The sequence below is a fragment of the Lepidochelys olivacea genome (genome assembly GCF_965140295.1).
Source record: "Lepidochelys olivacea isolate rLepOli2 genome assembly, chromosome: 5".
NCBI classification, from domain to species: Eukaryota; Metazoa; Chordata; order Testudines; family Cheloniidae; genus Lepidochelys; species Lepidochelys olivacea.
Genome location: NC_140415.1, coordinates 120925081 through 120949558, shown reverse-complemented (window position 1 = coordinate 120949558; position 24478 = coordinate 120925081). Strand labels below are relative to the sequence as shown.

The 24478-nt window shown below is 40.8% G+C and overlaps 1 protein-coding gene across 1 annotated transcript in view; it reads right to left on the bottom strand.

Moving 5' to 3' along the window:
• The window catches only part of SVEP1 (sushi, von Willebrand factor type A, EGF and pentraxin domain containing 1), a 171483-nt gene that overhangs the window by 120822 nt on the left and 26183 nt on the right, over nucleotides 1-24478 (bottom strand). The window lies entirely within an intron of this gene.

The window sequence follows — 24478 nt, the reverse complement described above, 5'->3', positions numbered from 1 at the left end:
GGGTCTGAACCAAAGCCCACTGAACTCAGTGGAGGTCTTTCCATTGACTTCAGTGGGTTTTGGATCAATGCCATAATTTACTTTCTACATAAGGAGCCTCACTCTGGTTTTACATTTGTGTAACTCCACTGACATTATGGAGTTATTCGTGGATTATACTTGTATAAATGAGATCCGAATCAAGCCAAAGATTTTCAAAACATGCGAAAATTAGGATCAGGCTCAATAAATAAAAATTCTTGGCATACTGAATTCGCAGAATCCAGCATCTGACTTCATGATTTAGAAGCTATGCTATATATAGGTGTGAATCATAGCACATGGAGCAATTAATCAAAACAATTACTCCCCAAAGCCTTTAAAGTAGTTTATACCCTACTCTAGAATTTTAACTCTGTGTGCGCGTGAATGTGTGTGAGGAATATTTAAGAGATGTTGTCAAGAGACAGAGAATAGACACAGAAAATATGGGCTAACAGAGGCAGAAACAGGAGACAGGATAGTCCAATTATTAGGGCATTAGTCTGGGACTTAGGAGACCAGGATTTAATTCCTTACTCTACCATAGACTACTTGTGTGACATTGGACAAGTCACTTAATCTTTCTCTCTCTCTCTGTCTCAATTCACCAATCTGTAAAATGGGGTAACAGCACTGCCCTACGTCACAAGGATGTTGTGAGGATGAATACACTAAAGATTGTGAGGCACCCACAACTACGGTAATGGGGGGCCATAAGTACCTTAGACTGCATTCCCTCTAAGATGCTGATGCCTAAGTAATTATTTCCTGAGCTATGAGACTCATGAAATTTGCAACAAGCCTAAAGAAAGCTGAAGTTCAGACAGAAGTCTGTTAGTTTAAATGCTTACTACTTATTATTCTGTTTAAACTTCTCTTATAGACTGTGGGCCAGATTCTCCATTGTCCTGCATTATGTGCAGTCATTACATCAGTGCAAAGTGGATGCAAAACATACCAGTCTGATTTAGTAGTGTTTTACAGCCCCTTTGCACTGATGTAAATGGCTGCATACAGTACAGGACAATGGAGAATCCGGCTCTGTAGCTTTCAGAGAACTGTGTCCAGAAAACTCTGTCCAATCTTAAATTCTTTAAAATGTCCTTTGTTTCCAGCACCAAATATTTCCTAGCTCTTTCAAGTATTAGAGGTCTAATTCCTGAAGGTCTCAGATTATGACTATATCTTTCTTTTTTATTTTGACAGAATTGGACCAATTCTATATTTTGTGTGAGTTTAAAAGTAAATACTTTGACATTTGTCTTATTAAGACAAATAGATTTCTATTCTCCCCTGGCCCGCCCCACAAAGCCCATCACCATCCAGTCAGCCATATCTGGTGAATTATGCATTGAAAAATATAGTTTAGGATATTTAGAGCTTTATTTTCTTGAACATGGTCGCGTCTTGAATATTTTCCACAGATCATATTTTTTCTGTCTCTCTTTGGAAGTTCGCAGCTTCAGTTTCAAACTAGGTGATAAAATGATTGAATGGTGCAAAATATTAAGTGATGTAACACAGTGTGTTGGAAGCTGGCTTGCTGGTTCTACATTGTAGAATGGCTCTTTAAAATTCCAAATGAAAGCTCCTAAATAAGAAAGGAAGTAATTAAAGATCAAAACATTTTAGAAGGTCAATTTGTGTCTTGCTAAGGGAAGACCGGAAGGCAAATTTATTCACAACTACAGCAGGAATTCTTTTTTAAGTGACTTTTAAAAAAAACACTTGCAAAAATGCCATTTAATTACACCATATTTTTGCAGTCAGCTGCTTCTAGTCCTCTTGTGACTTCATTAAAAGTAACATGCTCTTTTATGAGAGCATAAAAATAAGTGAGAAAGTGCCAACCACTCTATATTCAGGATTCTTATTGATATTGCATAGAAATAGTTTTAATAAACATTAAACTGTTTTTTCTCCTGAATGACAAAGGATACCTGCCCAGATTAAGCTTTTAAGAACAATGAAATCTTTATCACTGAAAGTGAACAATTTTGTAGTACAATTACCCACAACTGTGAAAGTCACTTCAATTAAACTGCCTTTACTGCAGTATTCATGGCACAGTCAACCTATTGTAATGGAAATTGCACTACTTTGTGCAATAACAACAGCAACACAACGATTCTCTTAATAGGCTTCCTGGCAGGTGCAAGTGAATAGCCCAATATCCAGATGATTTTTGTACTTTGGAGTTTTAACAGACCCAAATTTTTAACAGTGAGAGAAGTTAACCCATTGGAACAGATCATGGAGGGATGTGGTAGCTTCTCCATAAGTGGGAGTCTCTAAATCAAGACTGGAGGACTTTCTAAAAGATATGTTCTAGTCTAGTTCCACCACATCCTTGACTGGACTCCATGCAGGATTCGCTGGGTGACGTTCTCTGGCCTGTGTTCTACAGGAGGTCAGACTAGATGCTCATAATGGTCCTTTCTGGCCTTGAATCTATAAACAACATTCCAATCTGAATGTCTTTAAAAGGATCCTCCTTTTACAATCTCTGGGCAACCCCCTTTTACACTTTGGGTGGGGGCGTGTTGTTCCAGTGACTGTTTTATTATTCTCTAATGTCTTCAGAAGGCAGCCATCTGGCCTGAGCAATTCAGGGGACGGCTTGTTAGCTGGCTCTCCCACCCAGTTTGTTTGAATGGCTGGCCAATATATCTATCTGGACAGTGACCTCCAAGTTGGTGACCTACCCTTCCCCTTAATCTTAGAGTAGAACACTCCTCCTGTGCCCCTTACTGATTCTTTCCATCCCCATTAAGCTGGAGATAAGACTTGAGAATACCAGATCACTGGGAAACCTGTTCTCCCATGATTCAGATGATGGTATCCAGTCAGGCCAAGTACGGCTACTGCTGCTTCACCTCTGGGTTCAAAGCGAATTGTGTTTTGTAGCTGGTAATTTCAGTTCAGTCCTAGCTCTGTAACTATCTAAGGATTCTGTTACTTTTGCAGCTGTCACCCACAGCAACTAGATAGGTGAAATGATGAATATCTGCCAATTTGTGTGTGTGTGTGTACATGGGCCTGCATGTATGTATGTATTTAAACCCATCCTTGGGAATAACCTATTATTACAATAGCCATAGCACCATTACTGTGAAAAGAGTTATGGAAAAACATCAGCCAGACTGGCCTCTGCATTCTCCCCCTCACATATTCTTTCCTTGGATAAACAACTCCCACAAAGAAAGTCCCATATGCCTCTTATGTTCGTGAATCCCCTACATCTTGCTGATGACATTCAAGGTCATAAATGGACTGCCTACTTTTATTCCACATCCATCTGTGGGTTTTTTCCTGGTAAAGAAATTACTAGAAAGCAACTTTGACATAGGATTGCGAGACAGAAGCATACACTTAAGTAGGCAGAATTATAGGCTAAAACACTGCCTGAACCTGAACTAGAGACAAAGAAACCTAGTAAGGTCTGCAAAAACCAAAGGGAAGACTTTAATATAAACTATCCTTCTCTGGCTGCATGCAGAGATCTGCTATAATTACTAACTTAATATTTTAAATCATCCATCTGGAACAATTTAACACGGTCAAGTGAAAATATAAAATTACATAGATTTCACAGATTTCACTGAATATTTAAGGATGCAGTATTGAGTCACTTTTTATTACCTATGAAAAATAAAAATAGTGACAAATTAAAGCCAATTTGTAAAAGGTAACATTCCAGCACGCACAGGATAGTATGGAAGCTTGTCTGGATTTTAATGCACAAGACTATAGGGGAGAATATATCTTCTCTATTTATTAGCATCAAAGTTTTCCATTTGCATATACGAATAAAAATTGTAGATGAGTAATTTTGCTTTAAAAATTCAAATCTACTCAACTCCTGAGAGAGACAGGGCCTTATTTCCTTCTCAGTAACACCAGTGTAATTTAGCAATTTCAGTGAGTTAGTCGTGATTTACTCCAGTGTAAGAGAGGAAAATCAGATTCAGTGATTAAAAGATTAATTTAATACATTTCACATGGTTAAAATGCATAATTTCTTCAGTTAACTAAATTACATTTCGTAAGTAATCCCTATAACTAACTACTTTCCACATTTGATGCTAATAATGGATCAAATTAAAGGCTTATCTATTAGTGGGTTTGACATCTGCTTTGCGCTATCCTATAGGAACTGAGGAACTTACTAATATACACTCATCTGTCAAGAATGAACCTGAGCCATGTAGACACTGAAATGGGAATGCTCTGCATACATGATGTAGCTCCAACCACTTTTAGTTCTCGACTCCACTGCGCTGAGCTGAGAATCAGTGGGCAATGTAAAAACTCGCTTTTGCCCAAAGACCTGAATTAAAGGAATGAAATTATTTTGATCATTGCGGGTCCAAATCTGCAACCTTAATTCATTCTGGGATTCCCTACGTTACATCTGTGCAATTCCACTACCTTCAGTTGAGTTACTCCTGATTTACACCAATGTAAGTGAGAGCAGAATCAGGCCCATCGAGTACAACCTTTCTGTCACAAGTAGTATAATAAAACCAGTGGGACTAAGAATTACTAATATTAATTTGTGACAGCAAATAATCGTAAGAATTGCACCATCCAGCCTTATGTGAGTAGTTAGTTTGCTGTCTCACCCCAAAATTCTCCTTGTGCCTTGGCATCAGCAAATTAAAGGCAAAAACTTCTAGAACAATAAATCTCACTGTCACGCCATCTGGAATGGTTCACAACCATGAATGCCAGCCTCAGGGCAAACTGCTGAAAAGCAGGGTAGAGACCTCAAACTGATTGTATGTTCTAGAATTAGATTTCACCAACCCAGTAACAAATGTGAACTCCTGAAGCACTGTAACAGTCTTACCAGGGAGTCACAGACAGTCCCCTTGGGCATTCCAGTCTATCTTGCCACCCAGACAAACTGGACTTAGTGATAGCTTGCTGCCATACACCAAAGATCATAAAAGATTTGGGTTGTTCCCAGTCTCAAGGGACCAGTCACTTACCCCAGGTCAATTTGTACCTCAGATCTCACACCAAAGATAATACTTGTAGCCAAACCTATAGTAAAACTAACTAAAGATTTTATTAAATAGGAAAAAGAAAAGAGAGTTCTTTAGAGGTTAAAGCAGGTAATATATGTTAGGATATAGATATTCAGGCCTGTCTGTAAAGGCCTATACTCTAAGAATTTAGGTGTATTCTTATCACTTGGCTAGTGATAGAGGTATAAAAGAAAGAATCAAAATCACTGTCTGCTGGTGTAAGGGCCTTCTCCTACTGTGACAGCCTGAGGCCCTCTTCTTAGGCTAAGGCCTTTGGCTAAGCAGCAGAGGCAGCCATAAGCTGGGAAGCGAACGGTCACATCCTCACATTCCAAACTAGTCACATTGAAATAAGGTGCTATTGGGCTGTTAGGCACTATCAGGACAGGATTGTATTCCTATCACCTCCAGAGAAAGGGAAGTGCCTAGAAAATGTAAAAGGAAACTTAGTTTGATAGCATCCTGTCTGGCAAGAACTCACTTATCAATAGCTGGGATGTGAAATCCTCACTTCTGTATTGTTTTGTCATTATAGTTCCCACTTTGCTGTTGTTTGTCTGTATAATCTCTGTCTGGTTCTGTGATTGTTCCTGTCTGCTGTATAATTAATTTTGCTGGGTGTAAACTAATTGAGGTGGTGGGATATAATTGGTTACACAATCATGTTACAATGTTAGGATTGGTTAGTTAAATTTCAGGAAAATGATTGGTTAAGGTATAGCTAAGCAGAACTCAAGTTTTACTATATAATCTGTAGTCAATGAGGAAGTGACTGGGGTGTGGGTGGGGGTGGGCATGTGGGTGTGTGAGATGGGAACAGGGAATGGGGGTAAGAAAATTGGAATCATGTTTTGCTAAAGGGGGAGATGGGAACAGGGAATGGGGGTAAGAAAATTGGAATCATGTTTTGCTAAAGGGGGAAATGGGAACAGGGAATGGGAGTAAGGAAGTTGGGATCATGTTTGGCTAAGGGTAGGAATGGGAACAGGGACACAGGTGTAAGGCTCTGTGGTGTCAGAGCTGGGAAGGAGGATACTAAGGAAGGAAACTGGAATCATGCTTGCTGGAAGTTCACCCCAATAAACATCGAATTGTTTGCACCTTTGGACTTCGGGTATTGTTGCTCTCTGTTCATGCGAGAAGGACCAGGGAAGTAAGTGGGTGAAGGAATAAGCCCCCTAACAATATATACACACAAATGAATTACATACAGTCTACGGTTTGAAAAGGTGACAGAGTTGTAGCAATCTGTCGGCAATTAATGCCTTTTAGGGCTAACCCAGGTTGACCCTTGTGACCTCTGCTTCTGTTTCCTAACTCCAGCTCTGTGAGAGTCCAAACAGCAAGAGAAAGAAAAAATTTCCATGTCCCTATTTTATCCCTCTTCTTCCAGCATTCAAGCTCATGGGATACATGTGCTTTCTTTCACATAGCACCTCCATGGCTGTGAGAGGGCCATTAACCAAGTCTTTGTATCATAATGTTCCACAAAAGCCCATTTAATTTTGATAGTTGTTCTTAATGGGCAGTGGACCATTCCCTTCCTGATAGGGTTCACAGGTTCAGAGCAGGCATTTTTGCAGTAAAAAACCAAAACTTACATATCACCTTATTGCATGGGATACAGGCATTCCAAGTAAGATTACAACTTACAGCAACTTACAAGCATTCCATAGAGTCTAAACACCAGAACACATTCTTACAAGTCTAACATCTATGTTGAACAATACTAGCATACCAGGTGAGCTGGGCTGGTTTCCAGCTATGAATTTGTTAGTGCTCAGCTGACACTTACAGCTTTGGCAAGAACTGGCACTTGGTCTGCCAGTGTCATACTCATCATGACCTCGCTGCTAGTAAAAGTTGGCAAGTATTGGCAGGTTTAGTCTTTTTAGCTGCTCTGTTTTGAAATCATTCACATTTTAAATGGCATTTGGACATTATTTTGGACCTGACTTCCTACTTTAAACTGAGTGATTGTACTAAGTGGAAAGCAAAACCTTCATTAGAAAGAGAATATTAATAAATTACAGTATATTATGATTTGCTAGCATTTCCATATTTACATTTGTATTCCTAGCTGTTACAAAGTCTGGCTTTAGAATTTTAGAAGCCAAATTCAGGCCCTCAGTAAGCTTAACACAGACAAGAGCAAAAGCAGTACTAAATATGGGGCCTTAGGCATATTAGCAATGGTCCCAAATACTATATTTTGTCTGCCACACAAAATACTCTTGTCAGGGATCTGAATCATTTGCATCAGATGTGGAGCACCCAGGGCAGTGGGCATGTTTGTTAAACCACACGTACCAAACTCCCTGACCCCAAGCCTTCCCCATGACTTCTGGTGAGGACATGGCTTTCAGGAGGCATAGCTTTTGTATTTCAGCTGTGTGCCCAGGGCGCAGCCTGAGTACATGAAAATTCTAGGAAATCCCTAATATGAAGGCCTATCCCACAGGTCCTTGTTAAATAAATAAATAAAGAAAGAAAGAAACAAACCAACAATCTGCAGCCTGGCTCCCTAAAAGTGTAATGAATTAGCAGAGCTAGTAAAACTGACAGGAGATTGGCTGTGCATGTGTGCCTCAAGGACCATTTTCTACATGGTTTCTTACACCTTGTCACCCTGCTCTCCCTTCCCTTCCATTGGTCCTCGTTTTTATATTTTCATTTATGGCTTCTGTTTTTTGTCTCCTAAAAGGCCGTTTGTAGGAATGGAATTATGCTTCATCAAAATTTGAAATATTATAATGTTAGAAAAAAAATCCTTGTCATATTTTGTAACCTACCTTTCCGCACTATGGAAAATATACAGTACTGTAAAGAAAATACCACATAGGCACATACTAGGATTGCAAGAACGTGGATTTAGTTAAAGATTTGATATATAGGAGTTGCAGAAAGATTGCAAAGGAAAACATCTAGCATGTCTATAAGTGCAAGAATCAGAAGAGGATTTATGCTAAGTCCCAGCATGTGGTGTAACTCTTCAATATTTCCCGTCATACCCAGCATGTGTTTTGCATTAATTTCAGACAGAAATGAATTTGCTCACCAGTCTGTCTTTTATCATTTTTTCTTGAAATAACTCCTCATTCAGCATTATTATGAGTGACTTAAAAAGCCAGATGTATGTTACAGTCTTATTTACTATATTTACACATTACATCCCAATAAGAGGCATTGGCTGAACTGAAACAGAAGTTTAGATAATTCCATACATAGAAGCACCCATCTACCCTTCCACGATACACAGACACCACACCAACTATCAACCGCTAACAAGTGAACTGCAGCACTTTGAATAACCCCTCCACAGATCAAACTAGTTGTCATTTTTCTCAATGCGGCTGAAATGGTAAAAATCAACTTTCAACGTATTTAAATTGTTCATCATTAAAATGCAGGTCAAGATACCCTCCCCACCACTCCCATGGTGCAGAGGGGCTAGAGTGGGGTAGATTCCCCATCTGGTTCAGAAGCAGATAGGACAGCTATAGCCCACCAAGTCCTGGTGTCCCAGGCATAAGGGGTGTGGATGGAGCTCCTTGCTCTCTAGTGATTGTGGACTGGCAGAATGGGCCCAGAGAACATTAGAGCTGGTGTAAATTAGAGCAACCTAAGGGTTGCTCTAACCTATGCTAGGGATTGAACTAGCTTTTGGCTGCCCCTGGATTGAGGAGGTGGCCTTAAGTCATATTTGAGCTGAGTGTAATTTGACTAGCACTAGCATGTATTTAGTTGCAGTTAGTATTATTGAAAAGCTGAAAGTGAAAACATTATTAATATTAACAATATAGGGAATACAGCCAAACCCATTTGTATTCTGTATTAATACTAATTTAAAAATCAGAAGAGTATTAATGCAGTACTTGACTTAAAAGTATAAATACTTTAATAATAAAAACACTTTGTGGAGATGACAGGTTTCAGAATAGCAGCCGTGTTAGTCTGTATCCGCAAAAAGAAAAGGAGGACTTGTGGCACCTTAGAGATTAACAAATTTATTTGAGTATAAGCTTTCCTGAGCTACAGCTCACTTAATCGGATGCATTCACTGAATTTTTCCACTGAGTGCATCCGATGAAGTGAGCTGTAGCTCAGGAAAGCTTATACTCAAATAAATTTGTTAATCTCTAAGGTGCCACAAGTCCTCCTTTTCTTTTTGTGGAGATGTAGAACCTCTAATCAGGATGTAAAAGAATTTGAAAAACATTAAGACTCACAATCCCACTGGGTTAGGAAAATAAATACTATTATAGCCATGTTATAGCTAGGTATACTGAGGCACAGATAAAATAAGGTAAGTGTGTTGTTTGCCAGGAGCTAGGATTCACGATGTGATGGAGAGACTGCCGAAACTCATCAAGCCCTCGGATCGCTACCCCTTCCTGCTTCTCCAAGTGGGCGCCAATGATACTGCCAAGAATGACCTTGAGCGGATCACTGCAGACTACGTAGCTCTGGGAAGAAGAATAAAGGAGTTTGAGGAGCAAGTGGTGTTCTCATCCATCCTCCCTGTGGAAGGAAAAGGCCCAGGTAGAGACTGTCAAATCGTGGAAGTCAATGAATGGCTATGCAGGTGGTGTCGGAGAAAAGGCTTTGGATTCTTTGACCATAGGATGGTGTTCCAAGAAGAAGGATTGCTAGGCAGAGATGGGCTCCACCTAACTAAGAGAGGGAAGAGCATCTTCGCAAGCAGGCTGGCTAACCTAGTGAGGAGGGCTTTAAACTAGGTTCACCGGGGGAAGGAGACCAAAGCCCTGAGGTAAGTGGGGAAGTGGGATACCAGGAGGAAGCCTCACCAATGCTGAATTGAGGGGAAAGATCATGTCCCTCGATCTGCTGGCAATGCTCCTACTTATACAGCCCAAAATGCTGTTAGCCTTCTTGGCAACAAGGGCATACTGTTGACTCATATCCTGCTTCTCGTCGACTGTAACCCCTAGGTCCTTTTCTGCAGAACTGCTGCCTAGCCACTCGGTCCCTAGTCTGTAGCAGTGCATGGGATTCTTCCATCCTAAGTGCAGGACTCTGCACTTGTCCTTGTTGAACCTCATCAGATTTATTTTGGCCCAATCCTCTAATTTTGGGCCCCACATTACAAGAAGGATGTGGAAAAATTGAAAAGAGTCCAGCGGAGGGCAACAAAATGATTAGGGGGCTGGAGCACATGATTTATAAGAAGAGGCTGAGGGAGCTGGGATTATTTAGTCTGCAGAAGAGAAGAATGAGGGAGGATTTGATAGCTGCTTTCAACTACCTGAAGGGAGGTTCCAAAGAAGATGGATCTAGACTGTTCTCAGTGGTAGCAGATGACAGAACGAGGAGTAATGGTCTCAAGTTGCAGTGGGGGAGGTTTAGGTTGGATATTAAAAAAAAAAACATTTTCACAAGGAGCGTGGAGAAGCACTGGAATGGGTTACCTAGAGAGGTGGTAGAATCTCCTTTCTTAGAGGTTTTTAAGGTTAGGCTTGACAAAGCCCTAGCTGTGATGATTTAGTTGGGGATTGGTCCTGCTTTGAGCAGGGGCTTGGACTAGATGACCTCCTGAGGTCCCTTCCAGCTCTGATATTCTAGGATTCTATGACTGCCCACAGTCAGAAATGGAAAACAGAAATCCTGATTCCTGTTGTCATTGCTAGACAGCATAATATTAAAAAGTTTATCATTCAAAAGGACCCTATATGTCACTTTATTGTTGTGAAGAAAAGTCCTAAATACAAGCTGATATCAGCAAATATGTACATTTTACTTTGCACAATATTCCACTTGCATACTTTAGTTGTTCACAAAAACAAAGGTGTATTCCAGCTGTTTTTTGGAAATATACAGTAGGGAAGGGCAAAGAAAGCAACAGAGACTGTTAGAAATATCCATATTTTGATATAATAGCGTATTTGTGCACTTATGTTCAGTAATACAAGGATTTAGCTACCACTTTGGTACACATTTAAACCAAAAGTGAATAAGGCATGGCACTGCAGAAAAATTAGCCCTTATTTAAGGCCTAAACTAACAAATGGGGGAAAAATCCTGATCACAATGAAAATAATGACAAAACTCCCATTGACTTCAATGGAGCCAGAATGTCACTTCTGGACTTCATGGAGGTCTAACCTGTGGGGATTAATATAAAGCACATCAAATCAGGTCCTCAACTGGTGTATACTGGGATAGCCTAATTGACTTTTATGGAGCAACATCAATTTACACTAGCTGAGGAACAGGAATATGCCGTTTTCCCAATTCATACCGTAGTCTGATTTCAGTAACATCTCTGTGTCCTAATTCCATGGTTTCCCACACATTCTTATGGCACGGAAATTGTGCATAGCAAATTCTGAGCTTATCAAATGGTCACGCTAGGAAATTACATCATTTTAGTGTGTAAAGTCATTGTTTTAGGTAAGTTTGGCTATTCTGACATATAAAAAGCCTTTTCAAAAACAGGCATTTGTGTTCAAATCCTTGCTTACTGTTCAATCCTTACTCATCAGTGGTGAACAGAAACAATGCTGCTTTTGCTTCAGATGTGTAGCTGTTAGAGAAGGTTTTTCTGGTCATGAGTCTTTACATAATTACACACTTTAGTTCCTTACTAAATCTTGCATCATTCATGGTATGACAGCACTTGGCACTAAGCACTGTAAATAATCCTGTTTTAAGAGCACTGGATCTGTGGGCTGCTTCCTGGAATTTAAATATATAAACATGCAAAAGGAACATCTCTACGTCCCCTATGTGCACTCAGTTCCCACTTTGCTGTTCCTGTAGTAAAATAAAAAGTTTGCTCTGTTATCCTGTCTGTTGTTTTATATTTTTGTACCTTAAACAGATTCAATAAATACAAAACTTCCCATGTATTAACACTTACAGAAGGATGAATTGAGACAGGAAACCCAGTTCTTTTCAGAACTGGTCTAACAGCTGTATAGTGCATCAACCAACTCTACTTTTCTTTTTTTGTTTACGGAAAGAGCCCTGGGTTGGGAGTGAACAGGTAGGAAGGAGAGGGGGGCAGCTGCAAAGGAGATGCAGATCAGAAACAGCAAACTCACGGAGTACCACTCGTCACCAGCAACATGTGGCTTTTCCAGCTGTACATCAAGAAATCTATCAATAAGTAAGCTAACAAGACAGCTTGAAAAATAACTAGAAACCTACCAGTGGACAAATTCATCCTTGGAGTAACTCCACTGACTTTCAGTGAATTAAACCAAAGATAAATTTGGTCAAAAATTCCGAATTGGGGATCAAGCTTTACCTCTGGATGGATGATAATCATCTCCCATTAACTTGCATTACCTTAGTGAAAGCCACATGAATACATATGAAGGAAGAATTTGGCTGTTTATTACACACAACCAACCCCCCACAACTTCTCACAAAACTGTGCTGAGGCTCAGGAAGGGGCAATGAAACATAGGCTCCATAAGCAAACCCGATTAGCTGTCAGTTGGATGCCGCAGAGAATCTGTCCCACAGTCTAGAACCCTCACTGCAAACAGTATGGTCACCATCATGTAACTCAGACATGCATTCTGAGACACTTCTTTCAAGCCTTGAAATTCAAGGGAGCTGAATTTAAGGTTCAAAGCATGTACCACAAACTCTCCCGTTAACCCAAGTTAGGAAATTGGCATTGATGGCCACTTCACCAACAGCACAGAAGATCCACAATAGCTTAAGGGATTCCTGATTTGGGGGTTTCCTGCTCCTTCCTCGGGCAAATGTTCCACTGATGTCACTGAGAATTTTGCATGAATAATGAATTGCAGGCCACCATTATTCCATTCCTTTGGGATATTTCTCCTTTCTGCATTCTCTGTAAATCCCATGGACAATTACAGAAGTTATGCACCACAAAAATTGAAGAAAAAAAAACAACAACCCAAACCCTCTTAGTTTGCAGATCAGAGAAGCTCCAGCTGCTGAATCACAATTTGGGAATGTAACAACTTAAACTATTAGCAGGACAGTTAAAGTCACTAAGTCATTTCTGCCAGATCCTCAACAAACTGCTACTCCAAATTAGCGCCAAACTTGGCCTCCGCGCAATGTCCATTATTTTTGTTTTATCACTTAGATATACTTTTCAACAATAATGTTTATAACCCTATGAAGCAATATCTCCAAGCACTAGAGACCTAGCACATGACTCTGCAGATTGAGAACATATGCCATTATTTCCATGTTTATTTACTAAGCAGCTGAGGACAGGAGTCAGACAGTTTTTGGTTAACTCGAGAGCACTGAGGCACATGCAGCAGGTTTAGGCCAGTAATTATAAAATAGAAGTGGTGCCTTTGCCAATTGTTTTGCACAATACCGTGAAACTGTTTTGATTCATTTTAAGTTTTTCCTCTGTGCAGAGTTCAATAAACTTCTGTAATCCTGATTTTACAGCCTTCTCTAGATTTTCTGAATATTTGCCATCCCCTGTTGATTATGGTGACTATATACCATACTCGCCCTTGTCTGCTAGCTATGAAAAAAATTCTGTGGAATCCGGTAGCACTGAGTTCTTTTTAAATGATCGGAATAATGCAGTTCCAAAAAAAAAATTGGGGATTTTGTTTTATAAAGGGACCTGGAGGGAGCAATGAGACCCACTACTGTCTGAAGTAATGGTGGGTTGGTTAGAAAATATTTGAGAGAGGCCACCACCTTCTTAGCACCAAAAGAGGTTCTAGCTTCTAGTTTTGTTTGTCATTCTTGTTTTTTCTCAATTTTTGTTTGTAAAATATCGATCTAAGGAAGGATCTGGCTATCAGTAAAGCAATGTGAATTGCATGACAACACAATGATTGACTGGGATTTGAACTCACTTCGCCTAGCCCTGTGACATTCTGCTAGCCTACATTACCCTCACCACAACGAGGCTTAATTAATTCAGACAAGTTTTAGACAGAACAATGCGGGCTTGATACTTGGCCTCGCCAATCTATGCACCATGGAGAACCAGCAGAGGGTACACACAGAAAAAGAGTAGCATGACCTTAATACTCTCACAGCCCTAAGGACAGTACTGACCCCATGGGGTTGATACACTAGTTAGAAATCATCAGGATATAGCAACAACTGCCAGAACCTATGAACTAAAGATATCCCAATGCAATTGTAATGTCCAGAGTATTAAATCCCCAAACACAGATTTTAAAATGGAAATTAATAGACTGATGCCTCAAAAAGCTAAGCAGCCAAGCAGAAGATAGTGAAGATTTTATAAGACTTTTTGATGTTCGCTATCTCATGCTGTACATGGTGAAACGATACACTGTCTCCCTTAACCCCAATCCTACCCTTTGGCTTTAAGGGGGATTTTGCCTATTTAAAGACTCCAGGATCAGGCACTCGGCATGTCCTCTTTTCAAATGAGAGCTGTACATTACTGAAGGCAGCAGGCTCATCACACTTCTGTCTGCATCCGCCTATCTGAATGACCTCCTCTTTATGAGATCTTTCCCTACAGAGATGGACAAATAAGGGTATGTCTACATTGCACACTCCTTAGAGTGGTGTGTAGAGTACACACATTACATGTCCCCCTAGCTTGGGTATAAATATCAGTGTAGACGCTGCTTAGGAGAATAAAGACACGTCTGAACCCTGTGGGTATGTTCCCTACATGGCTCTCTACATGCCCAAGCAGTGCCTGCCCTGTCTACTTGTAGCTTCCTGCTGCTGGAGCCTTGTCCCTGCTGCAGCAGCTCCCCAGTGACACCTATAGCTACACAACACAGTGTGGGCATAGCCTGCCTTTCACTGCAATGTGTAGCTACACGTACACACTGGTGCAAGAACATTTTTGCATGGCCCATAGTATACACTCTCTGAGCATTAGTCACGATTAAATGTCAATTTAATGCCTTTACTAGTGCTTATAATTATTCAGTCTTTGATTCTGAGCCAAAATGTCTGTTACTAAGAAACACTTTCTTCCAATTAGTTAGGTTCATGAGGCAATTAATTAATGCTGTCCTTGTGTGCTGGAAGCGTGCCACTGTTATTTCTGAGCAGGGTCCAAATATTTCTGCACTACTCTGGACCATAAATTAGTAAAGGATGCAAGCAAAAGTTTGCTAAACTGCCTCAGAGACCTACAGGCAGATGAAGTGCTGTGTGTTGTGTCTCATTATATGACAGTAGACTGCAGAAGTTCTGTAAAAGTAGTAAGAATAAATCAATTTACAACATCATTAATGGGGAAAGTTAAGAATTTATAGACTGTTTTGTACAAGTAGAACATTAGCACATAATATCTTTAATACTTGAGTATGCTTTGTCCTAATGTGCAAAAGGTTATTGGCAAGATTACAGCTTTAAACCACTACTTGTGTTGGGGAAATGGGTAGTAAGAGATTATGTGCACCAGCGAAGGACTCCACAACTCAGAACACTGCAGGAACAAACAACAGGGCCTGATACATTTTCTAAAGGGTGTAGGGAGTACTCTCACCCCACTAGCTGGTGTGGAGAGGACAGGGATGTTAATTTCTTTCCCACTGGAGCATAAGGACTTCCCCTCCAGAGGTCTGGAACCCCTTTAGCTCTTAAATTCCTGTTAAGAGGTAGGTAAGGTAATCCAGGACCACCTACTCCACTGGGTGCCAGCTCAGGGTCCTTAACCCAGGCAGACAGAATCAATCCTCCCTCAGTCCCTGGGGAGCTTAGCCTAAGCAGAGACTGCAAAATTTGACCCTCAAAGTGTTGTGAAAGTGAAAGGCTTGACCTCTGAGGGTAAAGAATTGGAGTATTCACATTTCAGTATTTCCTCTGTTATGCAGGTCAGACCAGAGGATTGTAAGGCAGCCAGGCAGCGGCACAGACAGCCGCAGTGGCACAGGAGCCAGCAAACAGAGCTGTAAACAAGGGAGTTTGAGGGGGGAGTTCGAAAAGGGAGTTTGTGTTGCGGTGCTTGTTTGGTTTTTTGTTTTGCTGTGGAGGGTGGTGTTTTGGGTGTGGTTTGTGTTTCCCAGATTAACAGGTCTAGGTGGGAAGGCTGTGACAGATACAGAGGCAGCAGTGGGAGTGACCCATGTCGTGGAAGACACACTGAGGATGACTGGATGTGGAAGCTGTGGTATGTACATGATCCTGGAGGGGGCACCTGGTAAGAGTTTTGTCTGTATGAAATGCCGTCTGATAGAGCTGATGGAGGAAAAGATCCGAGGTTTGGAGATGCAGGTGGAAAGTCTGGCTAAGTTTAGGAAGGGGTTTGAGCAAATGATGGAGCAAAGACATGAGGTATCTGAAGGGAAAAGCTCAGACTTGCAGATGGAATCAGGGCTGGGGAATTCTGAGGGGAGACTGGGTGAGGATAGTGGTCAGTGGAAGCATGTGACTAAAAGAACAAGGCAGAGGAAAAGACGGGCTAGTGAAGGAGAAATAGAGCTCAAGAATAGGTTTGCAGAGTTGGAAAATGAAGAAGGGGCTCAGCAGGTAGTCACTGAAGGTGGAAGGACAAGGAAGAAGAGCGGCTAGTCCCATAGGAAAAGGGGAAGAGTCAATGGAGACTACACCAAATATGAGCCCCAGGAGGATATAGGATGGGTTGAAGAGGATTACAAGGGAGAATAGGAATGGAAAGAACTTGCAGCCAGATGGAACAGGGGATACACTGGAGAATAGCACCATCACCAGAAAAAGGCAGGTGTATGTGATTGGGGACTCTTTACTGAGAAGAATAGACAGGCCTGTAACCAGAGCTGATCCAGAGAATAGGAGGGTGTGCTGTCTTCCAGGTGCTAAGATACGGGATGTAGACCTGAGGTTGAAAAGGATCCTAAAGGGAGCAGGAAAGAATCCCCTAATTATCCTTCATGTGAGAACAAATGATATGGCTAGATTCTTGCTGGAAAGTATTAAGGGAGACTATGCTAGGCTGGGGAAGACGCTTAAGGAAATCGAGGCTCAGGCAATCTTTAGTGGGATTCTAGAGAAGGGCAACGAAGATGTGACAAGATTATGACTCTCAACAGATGGCTTAGGCAGTGGTGCTATAAGGAGGGTTTTGGGATGTATGGCCACTGGGAGGCATTCATGGACAGAGGACAGTTCTCTGAGGACAGAGGGATGGAGTTCATCTGAGTAGGGAAGGAAATAGACTTCAGGATGGAGGCTGGCACAACTGATTAAGAGAGCTTTAAACTAGGAATTGGGGGGAGATGGTTGGGAGATGTCCAGGTAATCTCCACACTGGATTTTAGCATTGAGAGGGAAGAAAACAAAGTAAGAAAGGATACAGCCGTGGGTAGGAGAATGTATATAAGGAGGAAGGGCAGTGTGGATACCAGTCTAATAGGTTACACTGGCAGTAAAATGACTGTGCCTCATAGGGTACAGAATGTGAGCGAGGCCAAACAGCAAAAATTAAGATGTTTGTACACTAATGCGAGGAGCCTAGGCAACAAAATGGAGGAACTAGAGCTACTGGTGCAGGAAGTGAAACCAGATATTCTAGGGATAACAGAAACATGGCGGAATAGTCGTCATGACTGGAGTACCCGTATTGAAGGGTATGTGCTGTTTAGGAAAGACCGAAATAAAGGTAAAGGTGGTGGAGTAGCACTGTATATCAATGATGAGATAGAATGTAAAGAAATAAGAAGCGATGAAATGGATATGACTGAGTCTGTCTGGGAAATAATTAAATTGGGGAAGAAAACTATTAGAGCCTCCCCTGGGATAGTGCTTGGCATGTGCTATAGACCGCCGGGATCTAATTTGGATATGGATAGAGCCCTTTTTAATGTTTTTAATAAATACTAATGGAAACTGTGTGATCATGGGAGACTTTAACTTCCCAGATATAGACTGGAGGACGAGTGCTAGTAATAATAATAGGGCTCAGATTTTCCTAGATGCGATAGCTGATGGATTCCTTCATCAAGTAGTTGCTGAACCGACTAGAGGGGATGCCATTTTAGATTTGGTTTTGGTGAGTAGTGAGGACCTCATAGAAGAAATGGTTGCAGGGGATAACCTTGGTTCAAGTGATCATGAGCTAATTCAGTTCAAACTGAACAGAAGGATTAACAAAAATAAATCTGCAACTAGGATTTTTGATTTCAAAAGGGCTGACTTTCAAAAATTAAGGAAATTAGTTAGGGAAGTGAATTGGACTGAAGAATTTATGGATCTAAAGGTAGAGGAGGCCTGGGATTACTTTAAATCAAAGCTGCAGAAGCTATCGGAAGCCTGCATCCCAAGAAAGGGGAAAAAATTCATAGGCAGGAGTTGTAGACCAAGCTGGATGAGCAAGCATCTCAGAGAGGTGATTAAGAAAAAGCAGAAAGCATACAGGGAGTGGAAGATGGGAGGGATCAGCAAGGAAAGCTACCTTATTGAGGTCAGAACATGTAGGGATAAAGTGAGACAGGCTAAAAGTCAAGTAGAGTTGGACCTTGCAAAGGGAATTAAAACCAATAGTAAAAGGTTCTATAGCCATATAAATAAGAAGAAAACAAAGAAAGAAGAAGTGGGACCGCTAAACACTGAAGATGGAGTGGAGGTCAAGGATAATCTAGGCATGGCCCAATATCTAAACAAATACTTTGCCTCAGTCTTTAATAAGGCTAAAGAGGATCTTAGGGATAATGGTTGCATGACAAATGGGAATGAGGATATGGAGGTAGATATTACCATATCTGAGGTAGAAGTGAAACTCAAACAGCTTAATTGGACTAAATCGGGGGGGCCAGATAATCTTCATCCAAGAATATTAAAGGAATTGGCATCTAAAATTGCAAGTCCATTAGCAGGAATTTTTAATGAATCTGTAAACTCAGGGGTTGTACCGTATGATTGGAGAATTGCTAACATAGTTCCTATTTTTAAGAAAGGGAAAAAAAGTGATCCGGGTAACTACAGGCCTGTCAGTTTGACATCTGTAGTATGCAAGGTCTTGGGAAAAATTTTGAAGGAGAAAGTAGTTAAGGACACTGAAGTCAATGGCAAATGGGACAAAATACAACATGGTTTTACAAAGGGTAGATCGTGCCCAACCAACCTAATCTCCTTCTTTGAGAAAGTAACAGATTTTTTAGACAAAGGAAACGCAGTGGATCTAATTTACCTAGATTTCAGTAAGGCGTTTGATACCGTGCCACATGGGGAATTATGAGTTAAATTGGAATAAGATGGGGATCAATATGAACATTGAAAGGTGGATAAGGAATTGGTTAAAGGGGAGACTACAACAGATCCTACTGAAAGGTGAACTGTCAGGCTGGAAGGAGGTTACCAGTGGAGTTCCTCAAGGATCAGTTTTGGGACCAATCTTTTTATTACTGACCTTGGCACAAAAAGTGAGAGTGTGCTAATAAAGTTTGTGGATGATACAAAGCAGGGAGGTATTGCCAATTTAGAGAAGGACCAGGAAATCATACAGGAGGATCTGGATGACCTTGTAAACTGGAGTAATAGTAACAGGATTTAATAGCGAGAAGTGTAAGGTTATGCATTTAGGGATTAATAACAAGAATTTTAGTTATAAGCTGGGGACGCATCAATTAGAAGTAACGGAGGAGGAGAAGGACCTTGGAGTATTGGTTGATCATAGGATGACTATGAGCCACCAATGTGATATGGCTGTGAAAAAGCTAATGCGGTCTTGGGATGCATCAGGAGAGGTATTTCCAGTAGGGATAAGGAGGTTTTAGTACCGTTATACAAGGCACTGGTGAGACCTCACCTGGAATACTGTGTGCAGGTCTGGTCTCCCATGTTTAAGAAGGATGAATTCAAACTGGAACAGGTACAGAGAAGGGCTACTAAGATGATCTGAGGAATGGAAAACGTGTCTTATGAAAGGAGACTCAAGGAGCTTGGCTTGTTTAGCCTAACTAAAAGAAGGTTGAGCGGAGATATGATTGCTCTCTATAAATATATCAGAGGGATAAATTCCGGAGAGGGAGAGGAATTCTTTAAGCTCAGTACCAATGTGGACACAAGAACAAATGGATATAAACTGGCCACCAGGAAGTTTAGACTTGAAATTAGACAAAGGTTTCTAACCATCAGAGGAGTGAAGTTTTGGAATAGCCTTCCAAGGGAAGCAGTGGGGGCAAAAGATCTATCTGGCTTTAAGATTAAACTCGATAAGTTTATGGAGGAGATGGTATGATAGGATAACATGGTTTTGGTAATTAACTGATCTTTAAATATTCATGGTAAATAGGCCTAATGGCCTGTGATGGGATGTTAGATGGGGTGGGATCTGAGTTACTAAGGAAAGAATTTTCTGTAGTATCTGGCTGGTGAATCTTGCCCATATGCTCAGGGTTTAGCTGATCGCCATATTTGGGGTCGGGAAGGAATTTTCCTCCAGGGCAGATTGGGAGAGGCCATGGAGGTTTTTTGCCTTCCTCTGTAGCATGGGGCACGGGTCACTTGCTGGAGGATTCTGTGCTCCTTGAAGTCTTTAAACCACGATTTGAGGACTTCAATAGCTCAGATATAGGTGAGGTTTTTCGCAGGAGTGGGTGGGTGAGATTCTGTGGCCTGCATTGTGCAGGAGGTCAGACTAGATGATCATAATGGTCCCTTCTGACCTTAGTATCTATGAATTTATGAATAATGGTCCCTTCTGGCATTAAAACTATGAAAGACAGCTGGAAGTGCAGAAAAAGCCACTCATCTAATTTTCTCCAAAGACCCAGTTAAAATGTACCTACCTTCCACAGTGTGGAATCACAGAGGTGATGGTTTTCCCCAGTTTCTGTCACAATGAACCATTCCTCTCAACTGCCCCTCATTCTAGAACAATAAGGTATGTCACTCATTCTGGTCCTCATATTGCCCATGTTCCACAAAAATCTGGTGTCCTCTCACTTTCATTCTTGAAAATTATTTACACCAGAAATACAGGATCATATTATGCACACTAAAAGAATTAATCTCACAGCATTTTAAGCTTCCTGCATGAAGAACTTTCGTGTGTCTCTTGTTTTAACTCTGGGCCTGGGTGGGTTGAGAGGTCTGGTTATTACAATGGATTTTAACAAAGAGAAGGTTCCAGAGTTACATAGGTTTGATGGGATAGAGTGAGGGGCAGTGGCTAGGAGAGGAAAACGTAGTAAGTGGTCAGTTATGTTTTCCAGAAAGGATGTGGACAAACTGGAGAGTCCAACAGAGAGCAACAAAAATGATTAGAGGACTGGGGCACGACTTACGAGGAGAGGCTGAGGGAACTGGGCTTATTTAGTCTGCAAAAGAGAAGTGTGAAGGGGGATTTGATATCAGCCTTCAACTATCTGAATGGGGGGTTCCAAAGAGGATGGAGCTCGGCTGTTCTCAGTGGTACCAGATGACAGAACAAGAAGCGATGGTCTCAAGTTGCAGTGCGGGAGGTCTAGGTTGGATATTAGGAAACACTATTTCACTATGCGGGTGGTGAAGCACTGGAATGGGTTACCTAGGGAGGTGGTGGAATCTCTGTCCTTAGAGGTTTTTAAGGCCAGGCTTGACAAAGCCCTGGCTGGGATGATTTAGTTGGAGCTGGTCCTGCTTTGAGCAGGGGGTTGGACTAGATGACCTCCTGAGATCCCTTCCAACCCTGATCTTCTATGATTCTATGAAGCTGGGCACTTCTACTCAGAAATTAAAAACAGAAGTCTTTAAAATATCATGGCAGTCCTATTAATTTAAAGTACCCACATGCTATGTGTGTAGGTGTTTCTATGTTCCACCCACAACTGTGACTTTTCCTGCTTTTATTTTTTTATTAGTGCTACTGAACATTTCTGTTTATATAGCATTTTGTGGCATCGATACACCTAAATCATGATAATAAAATAAAATAAAGTAAAAATAAAAGTGCTCTGTTGTTATTGTCCACACAGACATGAACCTGAGAGGAAGTCTGGAGTATTGCCCTGACAATGCAGATGGAAATGCAACCCCCAACCGCAAGGCAAGAAGGCTTTGTCTGGACTGGTGGGAACACAAGGATCATAGCTCCCTGAAGAGCCTCCCCCCACTGGGAATTGAGAGGGGATTAACCAGGAGGAAGGAATGGGAGGTTTCACCTGAGCCGGTGGGCAGGCCAATGTGGCTCAGGGTAAGCCATTGGCCCTTGTGCACCTGAGAGAGGTTTATTAACCCCCTTTCAGGCCTGTCTTTCTTTCCGTGCATCTGGGGCAATGTTATGCTGCTTGCTGCTTTGTATTGATCCCTCCAACAATCACCTATGCAAAAAATCAGTTTGAAAAGGGAGACATCTGCAAAATTAACAGCCAGAATAATGAAGGAAAATCCTCGTTCTTTATCTTCTCACATTGTTGTTGCAGAAGCAAACTGCACACTAAATTAATATGGAAATTTTGCATGGATGTTTATCGTGGCATTTATAAGGGAACACCCTTTGCTTGAACTTTATGGGCCTTATAACCAATTTTTTTTTTTTAGTTATTCTCAGTAGGTTTCTTTCGAGCTCATGGAAAAATATGCGAATTGCCTGGTGGTGAAAACAGTGAGCCAAACCCTTAGCTGCTGTAAGTAGGTGCAGCTCCATATAAATCAATGGAGCTACACCCATTTACGCCAGCTGAGGATTTGACCTCGTCCCTCTAATCTCCACACATGTTAACCAAACACTCTCTCCTTGTGGGTAAAGATGTTGACTTTTGTTTTAAAGGGGACAAGTTCAAATTGTAATAAGGTTCTATACAGTTCCACAAAAAATATCTGTCCATTCTTAACTTTTCCTATCAATGGTGACACATATACACTTATTTTTACAGAGCAAAAACATTTCACAGTTAATAAAAGTCATGGGAGGGGGAGGAGAGAAGGGGAATATAGAACAGTTGTGTTTTAAACATTAAAGAAGCCAAGTGCTGCAGTGTACAATTAGAGAAAGAAGGGGAATGAGTCACTCATTTCAAAGGGCCTGATCCAAAGCCCATTAAAGTTAACAGAAAGATTATCGCTGACTTCTAATCAGGCCTAATATCTCTATCATAACAAGGCCATGGACAAAAACATGGCTCAATTGTTCTACTAAAAATAAAGGTGGGGCACAGAATGGGGACCACAGCAGATGGACATGATATCTAATTTCTCTCTTTACATTCATGCAGGCCAAGTACTAAGCTGTGTTTAAACTATCACATTGCCAGTTTATGGCGTTAATTCATTATCTGGTTCCAGAGGTTGTTATTTTAGTGTGTCTAAAGAACTGAGTCTGGATATAAATTCTGTTTTGAAGATGATGAGATCCGCATGTCTTTCTCTTCTGCATGGAGTCTGTGTGGCCAACCCCACCTCTGAGTTGTGGTAATCACATCACTAATAAAAAAACCAACAACCTTCCATTCCTTCTTAAATCTGTATTCATACAAAGCTTTAGTTTTGCTACAGTCTTCTTTTCACAAAGTTTATGCGGCAATGTCTGATCACTTGGGATTTATTTTGGCATAAGCAACTTTTCCCAGAAATCTGTCAAACCCTCCCCTTTAACCACCACACATACACAGTGCCATATGAACCTCCTTTTGTATTACTGGGTAAATATAAGGAGGCAGGACTCAAGAGAAAATAAGCTTTCATCAAGAACTCCCCATCTTCGTGAAAGAAGTGACACGTGTGGCTCATAATTTACTTCAATGCCAGGAACCATTTATAATGTATGCAAAATCATTACTGTAATAGAGTACAAGATACCACTCATCTGACTTCATAATCTGAATCAGAGCCATTCCTGCCATATCAAAGCATACAATAATGAAAAACATAATTAAGGCTCCCACACTGTTGCTTTAAACTAATATTTACTAGTAAATGATCTCCTGAAATCAAGGATTTACCGGCATATATTTGTTATTGCCAAAACAAAGGAATATTTCTAATATTTGCTACATTACAGTAAACCTGGTAGCATTCCACACCAGTTCAGTGTGGCCTTTCCTTTGCTTCCTAATCTGACAAGTAGTGTGAAGCATTATTAAATGAGTTTCCAAAGACAAATCAGGAAAAGTTGGGTTTATATGGGCAAGTGTTTCTTTAAAACAAAAATACCTCTATATTTTTTAGCACATAAGTCGAAAAAAAACAACCTCCCCCAAACAAATATCGTATAACTTTTATCTCTATCCCTTTCAAGCCAAAATGGCTATCACCTTATTATTTTCAAACATAACAGTAAAGATTATAAATATTTTTCTAATTCTCTTTTAAATTCCTAAAATTATTATTTTTAAATGGAAATTACCTTTCTATTATCTAAGCCAAATCCATGCATACCCTTGTCTGCATCGTTTGTCAATTTCCCACACATGTCTTCCCTTCAGTTTATCAGTGTCTCTGTGCTTAATCTTCAATATCCTCAGGATTTCACACCTCCATTTACATCTTTCTGCACTTTAATTCATAATGCCATGTTCAAACCACTGTCTTGAAAATGTCAGACAGTATAA